At 43.2% G+C, this 20,361-nt stretch overlaps 1 protein-coding gene across 21 annotated transcripts in view; it reads right to left on the reverse strand.

The window, feature by feature from the left end:
- Nucleotides 1–20,361, reverse strand: part of LOC125631898 (poly(rC)-binding protein 3-like) — a 724,175-nt gene that overhangs the window by 328,373 nt on the left and 375,441 nt on the right. The window contains exon 3 of one of the 21 annotated variants that reach the window (XM_075125533.1): nt 579–629. The exons of the other annotated variants lie outside the window; for them this stretch is intronic. The gene's annotated coding sequence lies outside the window, so the exon portion shown is untranslated. The remainder of the gene's footprint in view (nt 1–578; nt 630–20,361) is intronic. 21 annotated transcript variants of the gene reach the window in all.

Below are 20,361 nucleotides of genomic sequence, written 5' to 3' on the forward strand. Positions count from 1 at the left end.
AAATTGCTCAATATAGCTGACTAGATGGAAATCTTTCATATGACTGGCTGAACAACGTATTCAGTCCGCATCCAAGAGCAGTAAAGTGACTGTCAGAATTTGACATCAATAGTTGTAAAATAAGCAATGGACCACATTTAATCCTGGCATGACTCTATTGACTACAGTGGAGTTACACTCAGGAATACACAGAACCATCTGGGGCCAAGATTTGTGTGTCCATAAAAACTTCAATTTATGCCACCTTTGTGGTGTCTGGTTCCTGGGCTCCATGTGCTCTACTCTGGTCTCCCAGGCTAAGTTAAAGTAGCCTGAAGGTTTCTCTAACTGGCACTGGATGCCAATCATTTAAGAGGTTGAGATCAATACCAGGGACCAAGAGGTGACAGGGAAGTGCTGGCCATACTCCATTTTTTCCCCCAACATCCCCTCTGCTGTGCTGCACCAATTGTTACATTGACTCTATTGCACCAGAGCGCCCCCCCCATGGTAGGGGTGATCCTTCCAAAGCTTTCATGCTGCTTTGCCCAAAATCTGTACTGTTATCTTTGCAGCAAACTGGATTTGACTTTACTCACATCATGTAGCGAACTCCCAGGAGAGTAATCACCTTGAAGTCAGTGGGATCACTGGTGTAATAAAGAAAAGACGATTGGTAAAACTGTGCCCCAATTATACAGTAAGCTAAAATTACTGGGTCCAAATTCTACTCTCATTTTCTCAGTGTAAATCCAGAGATGACCCCATGGGCTTTAAGCTGCAGTAGCAGAGCACAATCTGGCCTTTTGTTGTAACATCTGTTTTAAAAATAAATCTTCTATTTGGTAGTGGTAATTAATGCTAATACTAATTGTAGCTATATCTAGTAAACTTATTTCTCTATCTTCCTCTGTATCTCAGAATAGTGATCCCCTAAAGAATTATTGAGGTAATTGGCAAACTAGGAAGATTTCAATGATGAAAACCTTCACAAACCTATAACCCATTAATACGCTTGTCACCAGCGTAAATAAGAAAAGAGTGTAAAGCAAGCTGTCACGTATCTTCAGTCCAAGCTTTGTATCCCTGTATTTATCTATCAAAATGTGTCTCCATTGCTTGGACTTTTGCTTCTCTATTAGCAGTTTGAGCATTGAGAGCCAGCAGGGGAGGAGACTAAGAATAATTGGGCAAGGAGACTGGGACTGGGAACAGGGTATGGGGAGCAGAGATTGTGACTGGCTGGGCAAGGAGATTACATTATAATTACTAAGCCCTCAAAACAGCTTTTTAAATGAAAGATCATACATGTTTTTTTTTTCCAAATGAAATATTCTCTTTTAAATGTTTGATTCACTCCAAACCTGAAAGAGGGTAGAGAAAATACAACAAACACACACCAACAAAGAGAAAAAACTGCTGGAGGGCTTTTGTGGGGTGAAGAAATCTATTTCTTTACTACCTTAAAAATGGCAATAAAGTAAATATATATTTATTTATGTCATAACAAATGTAGAAGTCAGCCGGGCTAGGCAGTGACTCCACCATGCTCTTTCAGGCAGGGGTCTTGAGTTCAGCTCACTCTTCCTGGGAGTGGCAGCCCCACCTCATCATGCAGTCTAGACCAATCTCTGGCCAACACACACAGGGCTGCTGATGTGGTTTGGAGGGAGCTTTATCATTCAGCCCTTTTGGTCACAGTTTAAAACCTTTGAGAGTGGCATGAGGATATTCACCCAAACGTATATATGGTAGCTGGAAAGAATTCTCTTTTGTCTATCTGTGTACTGTGAAGAGAAAGACTGGGCTAGTGATTAGGGAACTAGTCTAGCACTTGGGAGACCTGTATTAAGTTCCTGCTCCACCATAGATTTCCTTTGTGGCCATGAGTTTGTCACTGTGGTCAATATTTTCACAGCTACTTAGGCACGAACAGATGCAGGTAGATATCTAGTCAGATTTTCAAAAATTGCTTAGCTGCTTTTGAAAATCCCACTAGGTGCCTATTTGCAGCGTTAAGCACCTAAATATTTTTTAAAATCTGGCCCTCTGTGCCTGAATTCCCATCTGTAAAACAAGGATATCATCACATCCCTAGCCCACAGGGGCATTGTGAGGATAAATGCATTAATGAGTGATATGGAAGGGGGGGGGTTTCAGCTGTTGTGACCTGCACTGGATGTGCCATGTTTGTCTTTCTTCCACAGGACAGAAGCGACTTTGTCTGTACAAAGTGCAAGCTGGTCTCCATATTGGAAGAGAAGATTGAAGGTCTGGAGCAACAGATAACGACCCTGCGTTGCATACGAGAATCTGAGGATTTTCTGGACAAAAGTCAGGATATGCTTCTACGGGCACAAAGCTCTAAAGATTTAGAGCAGGTTGCACAGCGGAGCCAAGAGGCCAGTGAAGAAGCTTGGCAACATGTGACCTCCAGAAGAAGAAGAAGGGGGAATGTCCAGGTTCCAGCAACACGGACACAGGTGACTAACCACTTTCATGTTCTCTCCACAGGTACCATTGCGGAGAGTGGACCAGATGATACGTCTGGGGGGAGAAAGCAGAAGGAGACTCCGCTGGTTGGAAGGCATGAGATGCACTGTCCTGAGGTTGGGGGTTCCACGACCACCACTCCCAAGAGAAGGAGGCGGGTGGTGGTGGTCGGGGACTCTCTCCTCCGGGGGACTGAGTCATCTATCTGCCGCCCTGACCAGGAAAACCGAGAAGTCTGCTGCTTGCCAGGGGCTAAGATTCGCGATGTGACGGAGAGACTGCGAGACTCATCAAGCCCTCGGATCGCTACCCCTTCCTGCTTCTCCACATGGGCACCAATGATACTGCCAAGAATGACCTTGAGCGGATCACTGCGGACTACGTGGCTCTGGGAAGAAGGATAAAGGAGTTTGAGGCGCAAGTGGTGTTCTTGTCCATCCTCCCCGTGGAAGGAAAAGGCCTGGGTAGGGACCGTCGCATCGTGGAAGTCAATGAATGGCTACGCAGGTGGTGTCGGAGAGAAGGCTTTGGATTCTTTGACCATGGGATGGTGTTCCATGAAGGAGGAGTGCTGGGCAGAGACGGGCTCCACCTTACGAAGAGAGGGAAGAGCATCTTTGCGAGCAGGCTGGCTAACCTAGTGAGGAGGGCTTTTAACTAGGTTAAGTGGGAGGTAAGTGGGAAAGCAGGATACTGGGAGGAACCACAGGCAGGAACGTCTGTGAGGGGAGGGCTCCTGCCTCATACTGAGAATGAGGGGCGATCAGCAGGTTATCTCAAGTGCTTATATACAAATGCACAAAGCCTTGGAAACAAGCAGGGAGAACTGGAGGTCCTGGTGATGTCAAGGAATTATGACGTGATTGAAATAACAGAGACTTGGTGGGACAACTCACATGACTGGAGTACTGTCATGGATGGTTATAAACTGTTCAGGAAGGACAGGCAGGGCAGAAAAGATGGGGGAGTAGCACTGTATGTAAGGGAGCAGTATGACTGCTCAGAGCTCCGGTACGAAACTGCAGAAAAACCTGAGTGTCTCTGGATTAAGTTTAGAAGTGTGAGCAACAAGAGTGATGCAGTGGTGGGAGTCAGCTATAGACCACTGGACCAGGGGGATGAGGCTTTCTTCCAGCAACTTGCAGAAGCTACTAGATCGCACGCCCTGGTTCTCGTGGGTGACTTTAATTTTCCTGATATCTGCTGGGAGAGCAATACAGCGGTGCATAGACAATCCAGGAAGTTTTTGGAAAACGTAGGGGACAATTTCCTGGTGCAAGTGCTAGAGGAGCCAACTGGGGGGGAGCTTTTCTTGACCTGCTGCTCACAAACTGGGAAGAATTAGTGGGGGAAGCAAAAGTGGATGGGAATTTGGGAGGCAGTGACCATGAGTTGGTTGAGTTCAGGATCCTGACACAGGGAAGAAAGGTAAGCAGCAGGATACGGACCCTGGACTTCAGGAAAGCAGACTTCGACTCCCTCAGGGAACGGATGGGTAGGATCCACTGGGGGACTATCATGAAGGGGAAAGGAGTTCAGGAGAGCTGGCTGTATTTCAAGGAATCCCTGTTGAAGTTACAGGGACAAACCATCCCGATGTGTTGAAAGAATAGTAAATATGGCAGGCGACCAGCTTGGCTTAACGGTGAAATCCTAGCGGATCCTAAACATAAAAAAGAAGCTTGCAAGAAGTGGAAGGTTGGAAATATGACCAGGGAAGAGTATAAAAATATTGCTCGGGCATGTAGGAATGAAATCAGGAGGGCCAAATCACACCTGGAGCTGCAGCTAGCAAGAGATGTCAAGTGTAACAAGAAGGGTTTCTTCAGGTATGTTGGCAACAAGAAGAAAGCCAAGGAAAGTGTGGGCCCCTTACCGAATGAGGGAGGCAACCTAGTGACAGAGGTTGTGGAAAAAGCTAATGTACTCCATGCTTTTTTTGCCTCTGTCTTCACTAACAAGGACAGCTCCCAGACTGCTGCGCTGGGCATCACAGCATGGGGAGTAGATGGCCAGCCCTCTGTGGAGAAAGAGGTGGTTAGGGACTATTTAGAAAAGCTGGACGTGCACAAGTCCATGGGGCCGGACGAGTTGCATCCGAGTGCTAAAGAAATTGGCGGCTGTGATTGCAGAGCCATTGGCCATTATCTCTGAAAACTCGTGGCGAACGGGGGAAGTCCCAGATGACTGGAAAAAGGCTAATGAGGTGCCAATCTTTAAAAAAGGGAAGAAGGAGGATCCTGGGAACTACAGGCCAGTCAGCCTTACCTCAGTCCCCGGAAAAGTCATGGAGCAGGTCCTCAAAGAAGCACTTACATGAGAGGAAAGTGATCAGGAACAGTCAGCATGTATTCACCAAGGGAAGGTCATACCTGACTAATCTAATCGCCTTCTATGATGAGATTACTGGTTCTGTGGATGAAGGGAAAGCAGTGGATGTATTGTTTCTTGACTTTAGCAAAGCTTTTGACACGGTCTCCCACAGTATTCTTGTCAGCAAGTTAAAGAAGTATGGGCTGGATGAATGCACTATAAGGTGGGTAGAAAGTTGGCTAGATTGTCGGGCTCAACGGGTAGTGATCAATGGCTCCACGTCTAGTTGGCAGCCAGTATCAAGCGGAGTGCTTCAAGGGTCGGTCCTGGGGCCGGTTTCGTTCAGTATCTTCATAAATGATCTGGAGGATGGCATGGATGGCACCCTCAGCAAGTTTGCAGATGACACTAAACTGGGAGGAGTGATAGATATGCTGGAGGGTAGGGCTAGGATACAGATGGACCTAGACAAATTAGAGGATTGGGCCAAAAGAAATCTGATGAGGTTCAGCAAGGACAAGTGCAGAGTCCTGCACTTCGGACAGAAGAATCCCATGCACTGCTACAGACCAGGGACCAAATGACTAGGCAACAGTTCTTCAGAAAACGACCTGGAGTTATAGTGGATGAGAAGCTGGATATGAGTGACAGTGTGCCCTTGTTGCGAAGAAGGCCAATCGCATTTTGGGATGTGTAAGTAGAGGCATAGCGAGCAGATCGAGGGACGTAATCATCCCCCTCTATTCAACATTGATGAGGCCTCATCTGGAGTACTGTGTCCAGTTTTGGGCCCCACACTACAAGAAGGATGTGGATAAATTGGAGAGAGTCCAGCGAAGGGCAACAAAAATGATTAGGGGTCTGGAACACATGACTTATGAGGAGAGGCTGAGGGAACTGGGATTGTTTAGTCTGCAGAAGAGAAGAATGAGGGGGGATTTGATAGCTGCTTTCAACTACCTGAGAGGTGGTTCCAGAGAGGATGGTTCTAGACTATTCTCAGTGGTAGAAGAGGACAGGACAAGGAGTAATGGTCTCAAGTTCCAGTGGGGGAGGTTTAGGTTGGATATTAGGAAAAACTTTTTCACTAGGAGAGTGGTGAAACACTGAAATGCGTTACCTAGGGAGGTGGTAGAATCTCCTTCCTTAGAAGTTTTTAAGGTCAGGCTTGACAAAGCCCTGGCTCGGATGATTTAATTGGGGATTGGTCCTGCTTTGAGCAGGGGGTTGGACTAGATGACCTCCTGAGGTCCCTTCCAACCCTGATATTCTATGATTCTATGAAAGATTATGAGCCACTCAGATACTATAGCAATGGGGCTGATAAAAGATAAGGTATATCTGCATTGCAATTAGACACCTGTCGCTGGCCAATGCCAGCTGACTTGGGCTCACAGGTTCTCAGAATAAGGAATTGTTTAACTGTAGTGTAGATGTTGAGGCTCAGGCTGCAACCTGAGCTCTGGGACCCTCCAACCTTGCAGGATCCTGGAACTTGGGCTCCAGCCCATGCCCAGATATCTACACCACAATTAAACTGTCCCTTAGCCTGAACCATGAGCCTGAGTCAGCTGGCACTGGCCACCCGCAGGTGTCTAAATGCACTGTAGAGATACCCATAGTAGTTTCCAATAATAAAAAAATAGGTTTGCATTACTTGACTACAAGTTTGTAGGCTTGAAACTGGACATGATAAAAACCCTCTTTCTTGATTATTAACTATTATAAAATGTGTCATATCTATCCATAATTTGGAAATGAGCATAACTCAAAGTCCCAGATCAAAACAACCCCACATCTCTGAGTATAAGTGAAATCATATAAGTGAGTTTCTAAAAGCACAACCAGCTCTCTAATTCTAATTTAGTAAACAGTTCCATTGATGATGCACAATCAAAAAAAATAGAGTCCAACTAATTCTCTCAACTATGTTGATGCTGCAGGGCTAATGGGGTAAAAATTAGTAAAAACCCCAAACCCTGATTTTTTTCTCACGAAAGGCTGTACGCGTGACTTTGAATATACACAAGGAGCAGATCTGCTAAACAGGATGCCATTGACACTTTTCAGAGTAGAACTACCATCACCACGAGTTTATTGTTATCTTTTCTTAGCCCAGTTGCCATGCCAGACTGGGTGTGTTGGGATTTTATTTTTATACCCATTTTTGCCAGATTGATAGTAGCCAACAGTGGTTACCATTTCACAGTGTGTGTGAAATGAACAGGTAATCGCATGCCAGTTTCAGGTAGACAGTTGTCCACATACAATAAACTCCATCCAATGGACACTACTTAGCATCCTTTAGGCAGCCCAAGCAGAGTGCCTTCACCTTTTAATGCCGTCACCTTCAGCTGTGGTCCCTCTGGGTTAGGGTTGAAGTCTGCCTCTCCTGAATATATTCTGTCGATAGAGACATGCTCTATTCAGGCCTATCAATCTACCACCTTCCATAATCACTGACATTTATTTTTAAAAGAGAAACTGTAAAATCCTTCATAAACACTTGAAACAAAATTAGGTTTCAGCAACGTTTATGAACAAGCAGCTCTTCTCTGGCAAAGCTCCTCACTCTCTTCATTAAGTTAAAAGGTATTTTATTATTACTTAATTTTTTAACATTGGGACTTCAATAGTTTAAATGGCTCAGCATCGCAGAAGACAGTGGCCCAGAGAAGTAGCCGCTTAAGCTTTGAAAGTGGAACACACTAAAGGCACTAAGCATTTGCATTTATGCCAGGCATCTTCCACCCTTCAGTCCCCAGGCATGTTTTACACATGCAAAACTCCATTCAAATTCAATGGCAGTGACACACACATTAAAAATGCAGGACTGGGTTGAAACTATAGCTCAAAGACATGTCCTGTTACTGGTATTCTTCTGCCTTTTGAGTATCTGTAGAAGGGTCACTCACCAGTCAATGCGCCACCTCATGGCGGGGCATAGTGTAGTAGCCTTTTCAACTCCAGTACCCACTGTCAACAGCCACTCCAATTCTGTGGCGGTTCGACCGTTCTCCCCAATCAGCCCTCCAGCCAGGTTGTTTAAAATTCCATCCTTTCTGAGGTAATAAAGAATCCAGTGACCTTATGTCTGGTCTTCAGCTCCACTCTGGGCTCAACAGTCCTTGCTCACTTGTGTCAGGAGGGCTTTATTTCCCCTTTCTTGGAATCAAGAAGAGGAACTCAGGTGCTCCCTCACCTCTGGGTTCCAACCCAGGACCCTGTAGTAAACGAAGATCTGCTTCCTGCTGCTTCCCTGGGCCACTTCCTACCTTCATCTGCCTCCAGACCCCTCTGAAAGAACAGCTTGTCCCAATGTTTTGTCCTTGGGAGGTCCCGGCTCCTTGCACTGCATCCCTCCAGATAGCAAGCAGTGCAAAGTCCTCTATAGCAGTGGTTCTCAAAGTCGGTCCACCGCTTGTTCAGGGAAAGCCCCTGGTGAGCTGGACTGGTTTGTTTACCTGCCGCTCCGCAGGTTCGGCCAATCGCAGCTTCCACTGGTTACAGTTCGCCGCGCCAGGCCAATGGGGGCTGCGGGAAGGGCGGCCAGCACGTCCCTTGGCCCACGCCGCTTCCCGCAGCCCTCATTGGCCTGGAGCAGCGAACTGTAACCAGTGGGAGCTGCAATTGGCCGAACCTGTGGACGCGGCAGTTAACAAACCAGTCCGGCTCACCAGGGGCTTTCCCTGAACAAGCGGCAGACCGGCTTTGAGAGCCACTGCTCTAGAGGCTCCCCAGCAGCAGCAGAAACCCATTGTATGAGCAGCAGCCTTTTATCCCAGCAGTTCCTGATCAAATATTTAGCCACAGGTGGGAAGCAGCAGCTCTCTCTCTCTCTCTCTGTAGCAGCGTCGGGTCTAAACACACCCAGTGAGATACTGTGATGGGATTTATTGGGTGCATCACCTGAGAACTTTGGCATCTCTAGACTAGAGATTACCTTACTTTGCCCATCCTTCTCCCTCCGTACTAGCTGCACCCGTTTCCAGGTCATCCTACCAATAGGTCATGCAAACTGGCCTAGCAAGTCTACCATAATTGTGAGAGAGACAAAGACCCACCAAACACAAGTAACTCTCTCCACGAGCTGGCCCATACTACTCACATCACCACACTGCAACAAAAAATAAATCCGGAACAACTAGAAAAAATCTAATTCCTATTCCCTGCACCATCAGCCACTAACAGCCCTAGACCAGAAACCAAACGGCACCAAATTCAAAATTCTGTTGGTGAATGAGAGATCAAACAAAACTATCACCATCCATGACCTGCTCTCAGCCATTCCTCTGCAGAATTCCACCAACCCGAGTTGCTCACCTTACACTGTAATGTCATTCAGCTCCCCATGCATCAAGAATTGTCAAGGGAGGCGAAGAAACAGATAAAGATGTGGAAAAATAAATCTCTCAGATGCAAGAGACATGCAACCCCTATGGCCTCTTGATGCCATAGAAAGCTTCCTGTAAGACTTGATTGAGCTAGTCTTCTGCTACTAGAAATTCTCAAACTCCCAACACCCACAAAGACAACCCTGTGACGGGTTGGGTCACAGAAACCCCCTTGGGACTGCCACCTGATGTGCTGAGACTACCTCTAAGCCCATTTTCCCTGGCAGCTTAGACTTCAGTACCCTGCCTGGTTGTGCCAGACACACTAGCCTGCTACAAACACAGGCCCAGGTCTGAACCACATTCCCCAAAAGCTGCAGGCTTAACTGAAAACAGCTTAAGAAGTGCTTCTGTCTCCAACAACCAGATACCCAGTTTCCAGTGGGATCCAAACCCCAAATAAAGCTTATACAGGGTAAACTCATAAATTGCTCACCTTCTATAACATTGATAGAGAGATATGCTGTTTTCTCCCCCAGGTATTACTACTTGCTCTGGGTTAATTAATAAGTAAAAAGTGATTTTATTAAATATAAAAAGTAGGATTTAAGTTGGTTCCAAGTAATAACAGAACAAAGTAAATTACCAAGCAAAATAAAACAAAAACACACAAGTCTAAGCTTAATACAGTAAGAAACTAAATGCAGGTAAATCTCACCCTCAGAGATGTTCCAATAAGCTTCTTTTACAGACTAGACTTCCTCCTTGTCTGGGTCCAGCAATCACCCACACCCCCGTAGTTATTGTCCTTTGTTTCAGTTTCAGGCATCTCTTTGGCGTGGAGAGGCTCTCTCTTGAGCCAGCTGAAGACAAAATGGAAGGGTTTCCTAGGGCCTTATACAGTGTCTCTCTTGTGGGTGGAAACCCTTGTGTTCTCCTGTGCAGAACACGGCTACAAGATGTAGTTTTGGAGTCACATGGGCAAGTTATATGTCCATGCATGACTCAGTTCTTTACAGGCCGATGCCATTGTTTACATGTTAGTTTGAACGATCCCAGGAAAGCTCAGACGTGGATTGGTGTCTCTCAAGGTCCATTGTTAGCTAAGTACTCCCAGTTACTTGAATAACCCCTTCACGCTACGTTGACCAAATCTGTCTTATGTGCTTTCTACAGCAAACTTTAAATACAAGCATAGAGCCAATGCTCATAACTTCAGATATAAAAATGATACATGCATACAAATAGGATGAATACATTCAGTAGAATATAACCTTTGCGAAGATATGTTGCATGGCATATCTAGCATAAAACATATTCCAGTTATGTCATATTTACACTCATAAGCATATTTCTATAAAGCCGTATGGGGTGCAATGTCACAAACCCGTGCAGTAAACTGGGCCAGAATCTCATGTTTACCATGAAAACTTTGGGACTTGCCCTTGCAATCATCACAGTGATCCATGAAACTGGCCACGCTACTGGATCTAGTTTTTAGTGCAGGAACCAAGAATCACCTTCACCAAAGGGAAGCCAGTTCTTTCCTCCCCATTTTCCTAAGAAGGACCAACCATATGATTCTGTCTGTGAAAACTCATGGGCTCAGTCAGCTTCCAAAACTTCATGCTCTTCCCCCAGGTAAACTGATGACTATTTTACATATTGGCAACTATCAAAGTTTTCCTCCATCTGCCATGAAATCTGCCCTATACACAATACAGATCCGCCACTAAACATTTTGTTCTCAACCTAGCGTGATGGGCAGAGTGCAGATTATATTACCATATAATGAAATAGAATTCACCTACTCAGGATTTCCTGTGGCAAATGGCCACAGTCTCTGTCCCATAAGTGAAATCTGGGAGGGGAGACAAGGGAAGAGTTAAGATTGGTTCTGGGATCTTACCTATGATTTCCCTGAACATCCAGGATTTAAATTTTTTTATGTTTGCTTTAAAGGGCAATAAGTTCTCAAATCCAACTCTATTATCAAAGGGTTTCATTTTTTGTCTGTGAATATAAAAAGGATTTCAGTCAACACATTTTATTTCTGATTTCACATGTAAGTGGTAACAACCACTCTTCAACTAGAAAGGGCAGTGTTCACAGCTACGTGTTTTATTTAAATAGTCCTTACTTTGTTTCTTCTACATAGACACCAGATGGAAGGAGAAAATAGGGAGCTTATTTTCCTACAGTAGGCTCTTTAGGCCAAGAAGAAAGTTAGATACAGCAAGAGCTGCTGCTAACTGTTGTTCCCTTTCATTATACGTGATTCTTGACTGTTCATTTTATGAATGAGTTGCAAGGTATTTCATTAGTGATTGTCAGTGCTATGCTATGCAAACATACATTATTAGTTAGACAATGCTCAAGTACTGAGCATCAATAAGGCCTCTAACATTTACATTATTAAACACATTAATTCCTGTAGAAAGTCTGACATATTAGGGCTACTTTCCCTCAAGGAATTTTGAACTAGTATGTATCCTTAACACTTTATATGGAATATCCAGAAATAAAATCGGTGTTTTTGGATCACAATTGTAACCTTCACTGCAGTGCAAATGTGTCCCAAGTTTTGCAGCAGAGTGGAGATCCTAAAGCCACCTCACAACCAAGAAGGACCAAGTAGAAATTCAGATACTGCCTTTGGCTACCCAGTACCTGATCTTGCCACACCTATTTGCACAAGCAGTCCTTACTAATGTAAGTAGACTCAGTGAACTCACTGCTACTACAAACGGTTTCATGAAGGTAGTGTGTCCTGCTTCTTCTAGTATGGTAGTATTTCTTTGAACTCAACAGGAGCAACCACCACCATAACAAAATCACATATTTCAAAGGAAAAAAGCTGAAATATCAAGTTAATCAATGTTCCGTGAGAACCACAACAAACTTGCTTCCCAGTCCACTGAGCAATAGGAGGCTGCTTTGGAATTTAGAATTCATTACCATATCAATAGCTGCACAGGGGGAAAGTGGCAGGGCATCACCAGAGCACAGCACAGCGAAAGGGTTCCAATTTCCTTTAAGGAAGGAGGGCATGATTGTCAGAATTTCTGGATCTTTGAGCAGACCTGCCCTAACAGATATGGAGATGTAGATAGATTTAAAATACTGTTACAGTGAAGCACCATTTTTTGCCATCAAAAGTAACCAATGCTGCCTGGGGGAATATTCTTCTAGATCCCTTCGGGGGCAGTCACTCTGGTGTCCACTTCACAGCTGCTGTTCTTCACACCTGGTTAATGCTGAGATCCAAGAAGGGTTCTCTTCAATGGTTCCCACTGGGCTGCAGGTTCTCAACTGTGATAATTTTTTAAAAATCCTGTTCAAATCCAAAGCTCTGCTGGACATCATAAGGCACCATGCCAAGTGGAGCTTGTAGAGCCAGTTATTAAAGATGTCCCAATCCTGCAACACTTGCTTTCAGAAATATGCCCATTTACTTCATTTTACAGTAGTCAGGTACTTAGGCAGAGTAAGCAATGAAAACAAGCTTGCTTTGGTTTGGGTGCAGAAAAATCTTTATTCAGAAAGGAAGTGACAAGAAGGTAAAAAAAACAGGAGTTCTTAATAAATGACAAGCTGCATGTCCCTGCTTGATGTAATAATGGTTTGAAAGACTTCATGCTGCTTTCTGAGAGGGAAAATAAGTAAGGAAAGCCTTTTTACAACTGAATTTCAGGTCAAGGTGTGCAAAGAGGAAGGAAAAATGGGTGCAGGGCATCCAAGGGAGAAAGTTGCTCCTGACATAGTTAAAAAAAATTAAGTATTAGGCTCAGGATTTTTCATTATTTATACTGTAATTCCATGACTATTGACATTTTTGCTGCAACAAATTAATTTTTCAAAGGGCCAAACCTACTTGCCTTGACTTCATTAGGACTATTAGTGTAAATAAGATGGGGAGCATTTGACACACAATTTAATCACAGCAAGCTTAGAGCCATAGATATGATACAATATATTTGTCCAACTTGCTGTTCAAATAAGATGATGGTAAAGTGGCTACTTGGCTGGGGGGGAAAACAAACAATATAGTCTTGAGCTGAGTTCGATCTGCATAAGAGTGTGTTTAGTATGTTTCAGAGTAACAGCCGTGTTAGTCTGTATTCGCAAAAAGAAAAGGAGTACTTGTGGCACCTTAGAGACTAACCAATTTATTTGAGCATGAGCTTTCGTGAGCTACAGCTCACTTCATCGGATATGAGCTGTAGCTCACGAAAGCTCATGCTCAAATAAATTGGTTAGTCTCTAAGGTGCCACAAGTACTCCTTTTCTTTTTAGTATGTTTGCATCAACAAAATGAATATGGTGATGGTGCAAGAAAGTATAAAGCTTGCTAATACTCCACAAAACTGAATAAACATGGTTTTAATCTGCATGGGAAAGCAAATTTTTTTCACATCAGACCCAACTCCATATGTATACTCTGATAAACTCTGCAAGATATACTATCTAATCTTAACTCAATTTTTGTTGTATAGTAATCTTCAACCTGTGATGGAATGTTTTATTTGTTGAACATCTGCATATGGTACAGTAGACTCAAATACAGAAAAAAATTACATTTTGAATGCAAACATTCAGAAAGGAAATCACACACTTTAGACAGAAGCAACAATGCCTTCAGCAGGAAGACATCACCATGATTATGCTGGGAAGGCATCTGTCAGTCATTCTGTCACATCTAGCTTTGCTTAATTACTTGTATGGTATTTTTATGAGATACTTCAGAAATATTCCATTTTATTTGAACTGACATTTCCTCAGTGAATTGTGTTTCTCCTCTCCTGATATTATTATATGAGCAATATAATTAAAGGCTATATTTATATACTTTTCTTGACATATTTTGTGGTATGTCTTTCCTGCAGAGTTAACTTGGGTGAGCAGCACCCAGGTCTGAGTTAGGTCTGGGTTAGGCTAGCTCAGGTGCAAGCAGTCACAATGCAGAATGACACCTAAATTAAATGCAAGGTAAGTGCCCAAGTTCACTTTGCTCTGAAATCATACCCTTGGCATGTGTCCATATGTGCTAACTAGAAATTTGCTGAGCTGACCACCCAGTACTAATGTCACTTAATTGCTCATTTTGCCTCACTTTTGGGATGGTTTTTGTTGTTGAAAATAGCCACTGGAAAAAAGTATAGTTGCTAGAAGCTGAAGGGAAAAAAGAAGCAAGTTGATTTCTCCTATCAGTATGCAAATCAATGAAGTCTTTTCCATATTTGATTCCCCAAGCACCTCTGAGTTTTTTGAGCATATGTGCACTATCTAAATAAACAGAGTGATAAAGCACTCTTTATTAAATATCCAAGGAAAAACTAGAGTTGAATAATGCTAATTGCTTTACCTTTTACTTTTTGTTAGTTGAAAGACAGTTACATACTGTATATATTGGATATATTGTATACGTTTGGACATGTAGCCATATACTTTCTTTATACTGAAAGTTCCTCAGAGTTATAGCAGCGTATCTTACAGATGCTAAGCAAGCCAATTCATACATGGTCTCCAGATGGGGAATGAAGTTCTTCTCTCAGTTATGCCAATATAAATATAAGTAACACAATGGATTTACTCCAGATTTACACAAATGTCATAGCAGAATTTGGTTAAAGGACTTTTATATTTCTTCTGATATTAAAATAACTACATTACAGTTTACAACAATTAGTGAGCTCTGAATCCAAGAAGGTTTAGAGGTTCAAAAGTCCATTTAAACAGGCATCTAAATAAGTATGTTGGGTATGCCAAGGATAGGCTTGGAACTGGGCTGCGCATCTTGTGAGAACAGGCTCTCTCACACAATTTCCAGTACTTCCTGTATCAGTTAAGCGCAGATGATCATTCCTTCCTCACTTGTGCTCACCTAATTGGGAAGGGCTACCATCAGACACCCACTCCTCCAAATCTAGTTGCAGCCTATTGCTGGGACCCCATCACCTTCCCCTCATACTAGAGCTAAGGGGCTGGGGAAAGTGGGCTGTCTCCTTGCTGTATCAGATTTTAGGATCTCCATTCCCATTCCCCAGCTTCTTCCAGCTCCTGTTTATCAAGGCACTTTCCACAAGAGTCCAAGTACCTGCACTGAACGCCTGCCACCAGGAGGCAACAGCAATTACCTTTTTATGACATTTCTTCCCCTGCTGTTTGTCAGAACCAGAAGCGAAAATGAAAGTAAACCTGGTGGAGAGAGGAACGTAAGCACCAAACTCTTTTGAACTTGATTAAGGTTTGGTTTGAAATGCATGTGAAGTTTCAGGGTCAAGGAGGAAGGGGTATTGTGACGCATGGCCAGAAAGGGTTAAACATCCTGCAGGATGAATGACTCAAATTCAACCCTTAAAGACATGTGGGGAGATAATGTTTGTGTTTTTGTTTATTTCCATGTATATGGGTAATGTCAGCAATGTAATCGATAGTCCCCGTCTATGCTGTATTCTGATCATTCAAAGATCGAAAGAACAACCTAGCATTTAAATGAAGTGTAAACACGGGATATCTCTGTATTCATCTCTCTTTGACATGTATAGCAAATAATCGGTGAATGGCAGAGGAGCAGGCAATTGTCTTATGTTAATTCATATAGCTAAGTACTGCTGATAGACTGCCTGATGGATACACGGCCTTATGTTAATCTGTGTGAGTAATGAACGATGATGCTTAGGAAATAAGGGCCTGTTGTTCCCCGAGGGACTCCAACTTGTCAAAGACGACCTGAAATTGTATAAAAGATCCTTGGGACCTGATCCTTTTCATCTCAGATCTGCTTAAGCTTCATCTGGGGAAGTTTGAGTCGCAAGATGAGATCCCAGTTATGCTGTTACACCCTGAATATGATATTGGACATTGGACCATAACTATGAACTAAATACTAAAAGAACTCTTTGCAACTACAAAGCTCACCATCTCTGCTATGACGGGTTTCAGAGTAACAGCCGTGTTAGTCTGTATTCGCAAAAAGAAAAGGAGTACTTGTGGCACCTTAGAGACTAACCAATTTATTTGAGCATAAGCTTTCGTGAGCTACAGCTCACTTCATCGGATGCATACTGTGGAAAGTGTAGAAGATCTTTTTATATACACACAAAGCATGAAACAATACCTCCTCCCACCCCACTCTCCTGCTGGTAATAGCTTATCTAAAGTGATCACTCTCCTTACAATGTGTATGATAATCAAGTTGGGCCATTTCCAGCACAAATCCAGGTTTTTTCACCCTCCGCCCCCCGCCACACAAACTCACTCTCCTGCTGGTAATAGCCCATCCAAAGTGACCACTCTCTTTACAATGTGTATGATAATCAAGGTGGGCCATTTCCAGCACAAATCCAGGTTCTCTCACTCCCCCCCTGCCTTTTTTTCCAAAAGCCACACACACAAACACACTCTCCTGCTGGTAATAGCTTATCCAAAGTGACCACTCTCCTTGGTAAACTTAAGTATTGAATTATCCACCAGCTTTGGGGTTTGTCTACCCCATTCTTTGCAGTTCACCTTAATTGAGTAACCTTGGTTGGCCCCCACGGGGACCCCGGTCCCAGGTATACTTAATATTTTATCTGGATTAGTTGACCTATCTCAAACCACAACAAGCCCAAATCCTGAGATTGTTAACTCAGTGTGTAAACTGGCAAACTCCCACTGAAATCAATTGGAGTCTGAGTAAGGACTGAGAAAAGAACTGCATCTGACCCCAAAATACCATAACAGATTTGTGTGTAAACTAAAACAAAGTACAAAACAAATAAAAGAAAATACAATTTTAGACAAAGTCCTGTTTTTTCTTGGCCAAATTCTTCTTTTAGTTTACCACAGTAAATCAGAGTTAACTCCTTGACCTTGATAGAGTTCCTCTGTATTTACAGTTGCACAGCTAAGATGAGACTCTGGCCCTGTGTAATTGTTTGCAGTTCTCTTGGAAGTAAAGGGACACAAACATTCACCAACAATGACCCTATTCTAATATCGGGGATACTGCAGATATAATTTGTTCTAAATTTAGAGAAATATGGTGCTATCTCAGATATTGCAGTAGTGGCTGTTTTCTAGTTATGGCAACCACTGTACCACCAGGTGGCCTGATCCTGCAACTACTTACTCATGTGAGTAGTGCCATTTCATTTAGTAGTACTACTTCTACTAGTAAAGAGTTGGAGGTTTGGGATCATGACTCCTACCCGGGTTTTCTGAACAGATTTTTCTGCAGGTTATTAATATTATTTTTGCACACATGAAGTAGCAGTGATCCTTTTCTTATATATGGTATGAAATTTACAACACTACATTTATTACAACAGAATATTCTATAGTGCATTACTTTCCTAGTACTGTGACAAACAGCTTTGGTTGAATATCAGTTCATTAAGCTGGCCTCGTTCTCAGTTCCATAGTATTAAGTCCAACACGATGTATGAGATGAACCAAAAAGCTATTAGTTTCAAAAGACTGGAGTACAATAAAAATAAACCTATAACATAAAATCTTTCCCCCCACCACTTTCAAAATCTTAAATTCCAGAATATACCTAAACAAATGTAAGGCCCAGTTTGGTCTGACTTTTCTAATGAATCAAATCTTTAAAATAACCTTTACATCCAACTATCTTCACAAATGCTACTGCAGAAAAAGTCTGAATCATTTTAAAAATGGTAAAGGATTTTCCGTTACATAATTTTAAAAATAGAATACTTGGCTGTTTCTTCCCCACCTGTTTGGGATAAATTTTGCTTTCCTTACTCTTTGAACCATTCCCAGTGACTTGACAGGACTACTCATGCAAGAAAGGCAAACAGGATCAGGCTTTATCCCTTATGCATGCTGGTCCAACATACTCTATAGACTAATCCTGAGGTCTTTGTCCGGGGTCCGTACAGCCCCATTGGAGGACAGGGCTGGGAGTGGTACAGCCGCGCCAGAGGACCAGCATGGGTCACTGGCTCCTGGGCGCGGTGGCCGCACTTGCTGCTCCTTTCGCCACTGCAGTTCCCGGGAGAGCCCTGCGGTTCAGCAGATACCGATTTCTACCTGCGGATAGCCGCATCCATGGGTTTATATTTGTATTCACGCAAGGCTCTACACATACTGTCACATCTCCAGTCATGGAGGCTCCCCGGGGTTGTATGATCTTTACTATGGCTCACCACCTGAGGTTGCCTGGGGCAGCTGCAGTCTGGAAGGGTCTCTGAGAGTGCAGCTCCATAGAGCCATGCTACCCAATGGCCACAGCTGGTACAGAGGCTGGTTCTGGCCTCCTGATGATGCACCAGATTTGGAGGTGGGCCCTGCAGCTCGTTCCAAAGGTGGTGAGGTTGGGAGATGTGAAACTCCACCCCCAACAGAGCAATTGCATAGGAACTCTATAAGGAGATCCTCCGTGAAATATCTTGCCTCTCATCCTCCGTGAAATATCTTGCCTCTCATCCTCCTGCCAGCGGTTTTACCTTGGAATTAGATGATCTGGGCCCCTGTGTTTCGAACTGATCTAGATATGTAAAAACATATCACCCTTTGGTATTTCCTTCCATTTTGCTGGCCATTCACAACATTCTGGTGACTTGCTAGCACTGAGTTCTTAGAATGCAATGCTTGCTTCGCAGATCACTCGTGTCTTCTCTTTTGTACAGGAAACAGGCATGTGCTACTGCAGGGAGACTCTACAAGGACCTGCATGGTTTCCTACTCTCCACTACAGCATCACTGAGGGTAATTTTTGGGGTAGTCAGCAGTGTGGGAATCCCCTACCAACATAGCTGCTGCAGGAGCTGACAACAAACGAGAAGTGAGCAGTCTCTGTGTGACAACCCTTTGCCTCCAGCAACTCCCCTGAGACCTCAGTGATCTGCAGGTGTCTGGTACCGATTCCCCTCCCACCTCTTCTGTGGATATACAACTCCCTACTTCCAATGTAAATATTCCAACAAAACTGAGTAGAAACTCGCTGTTTGCAGTGTTATTGTGCAGCTGTATTGGTCCCAGGATATTAGAGACACAAGGTAGGTGTGGTAATATTTTTTACAGATGTAACTTCTGTCTCTTTCACCAATAGAAATTGATCCAATAAAAGATATTACTTCACCCACCTTGTCTCTCTATTAGAAATTTGTGTCATTCCCACTTCCCTGAACAATCTAATTCAGTAAGAGTTGGAAACCCTGCGTCTTGGATTGTACATGTCATCTACTCTTTGACATTAAGCACTGCAGCCAGTGCCAGAGAGCATCTGGGTGCAGTAGAAGCAATGGGAGAAGAAGAAGAAGAAAAAAAAAAGGTGACATTTATTTTATGTCATCTCTAAATATCAGCCATAAAACCAGGGCTGAGAAGATCCAAGAAGGGAAACATAATTTTTGAAGAAATATCAGTGACAGTAGGGGCTTTAAAGGAGAAGGGATAAGAACTGAACCTGAAGGAAAATATTTACAGCATTTTTCATTCACTTGAGGGAACCATCATATCCCAGTGAAAGCCATGAAGATCCCTGATTTTCTTTCCTATTTTATACTGCTCCCTCTGCCCCCGACAAAGTCCCTGCCGATAATCACCGTCATTCTGGAAGAGATTCAAAAGCTGCACCCTCAGGAAAGCATCAACATGGTCTTAAATGGCCAGAAAATGAACAGTGCCCACTGGCAGGGGCAAGTCTGGAGAATCTGGAACTAGAATTCAAGATCTCAAAGCACAATGGAGTACTTAGTACTAGCCCCATGGGCAGGCTTGAGAAATATTTCTATTGATCAAAGGGGTGGGGTTGAAAGATGCATGAGATAAATTCTTGGAAGGAAGCAGCGCTAACATCTTCAATTTTATTTTCTTGAGCAGAGCAATCATTTATAGAGCAATAATTTGAGAACCTCCATTTGTAGTGTACTGCCAGTTATTTCAACACAACTTAAGTTCCAATCTATTAACCTCTTTGAACTTGCCAAACGAAAGCTATAACTTGTATGTTAACAAAGATACCAGATATTAGGACTGATATCCATGCAGTTTGAAAAACAGAAATGCATAAAACTAAACGTACAGTACATGTGCCTAGAACTTGTATAAAACTATTTGTACACCATGTGTGCCTAAAACCTGTGTTAGTTAATTTTTAATACATAAGAATTGAAACAAAACATTTTCATATTTCAATAAGCCACTTTAGTCACCGGTGACACTACAGAAGTTCATATCACAAACTAAAATCTTTGATTATACACTGATATCAAAGATGCTATGTACA

The sequence above is a fragment of the Caretta caretta genome, chromosome 2 (genome assembly GCF_965140235.1).
Source record: "Caretta caretta isolate rCarCar2 chromosome 2, rCarCar1.hap1, whole genome shotgun sequence".
Lineage (NCBI taxonomy): Eukaryota > Metazoa > Chordata > Testudines > Cheloniidae > Caretta > Caretta caretta.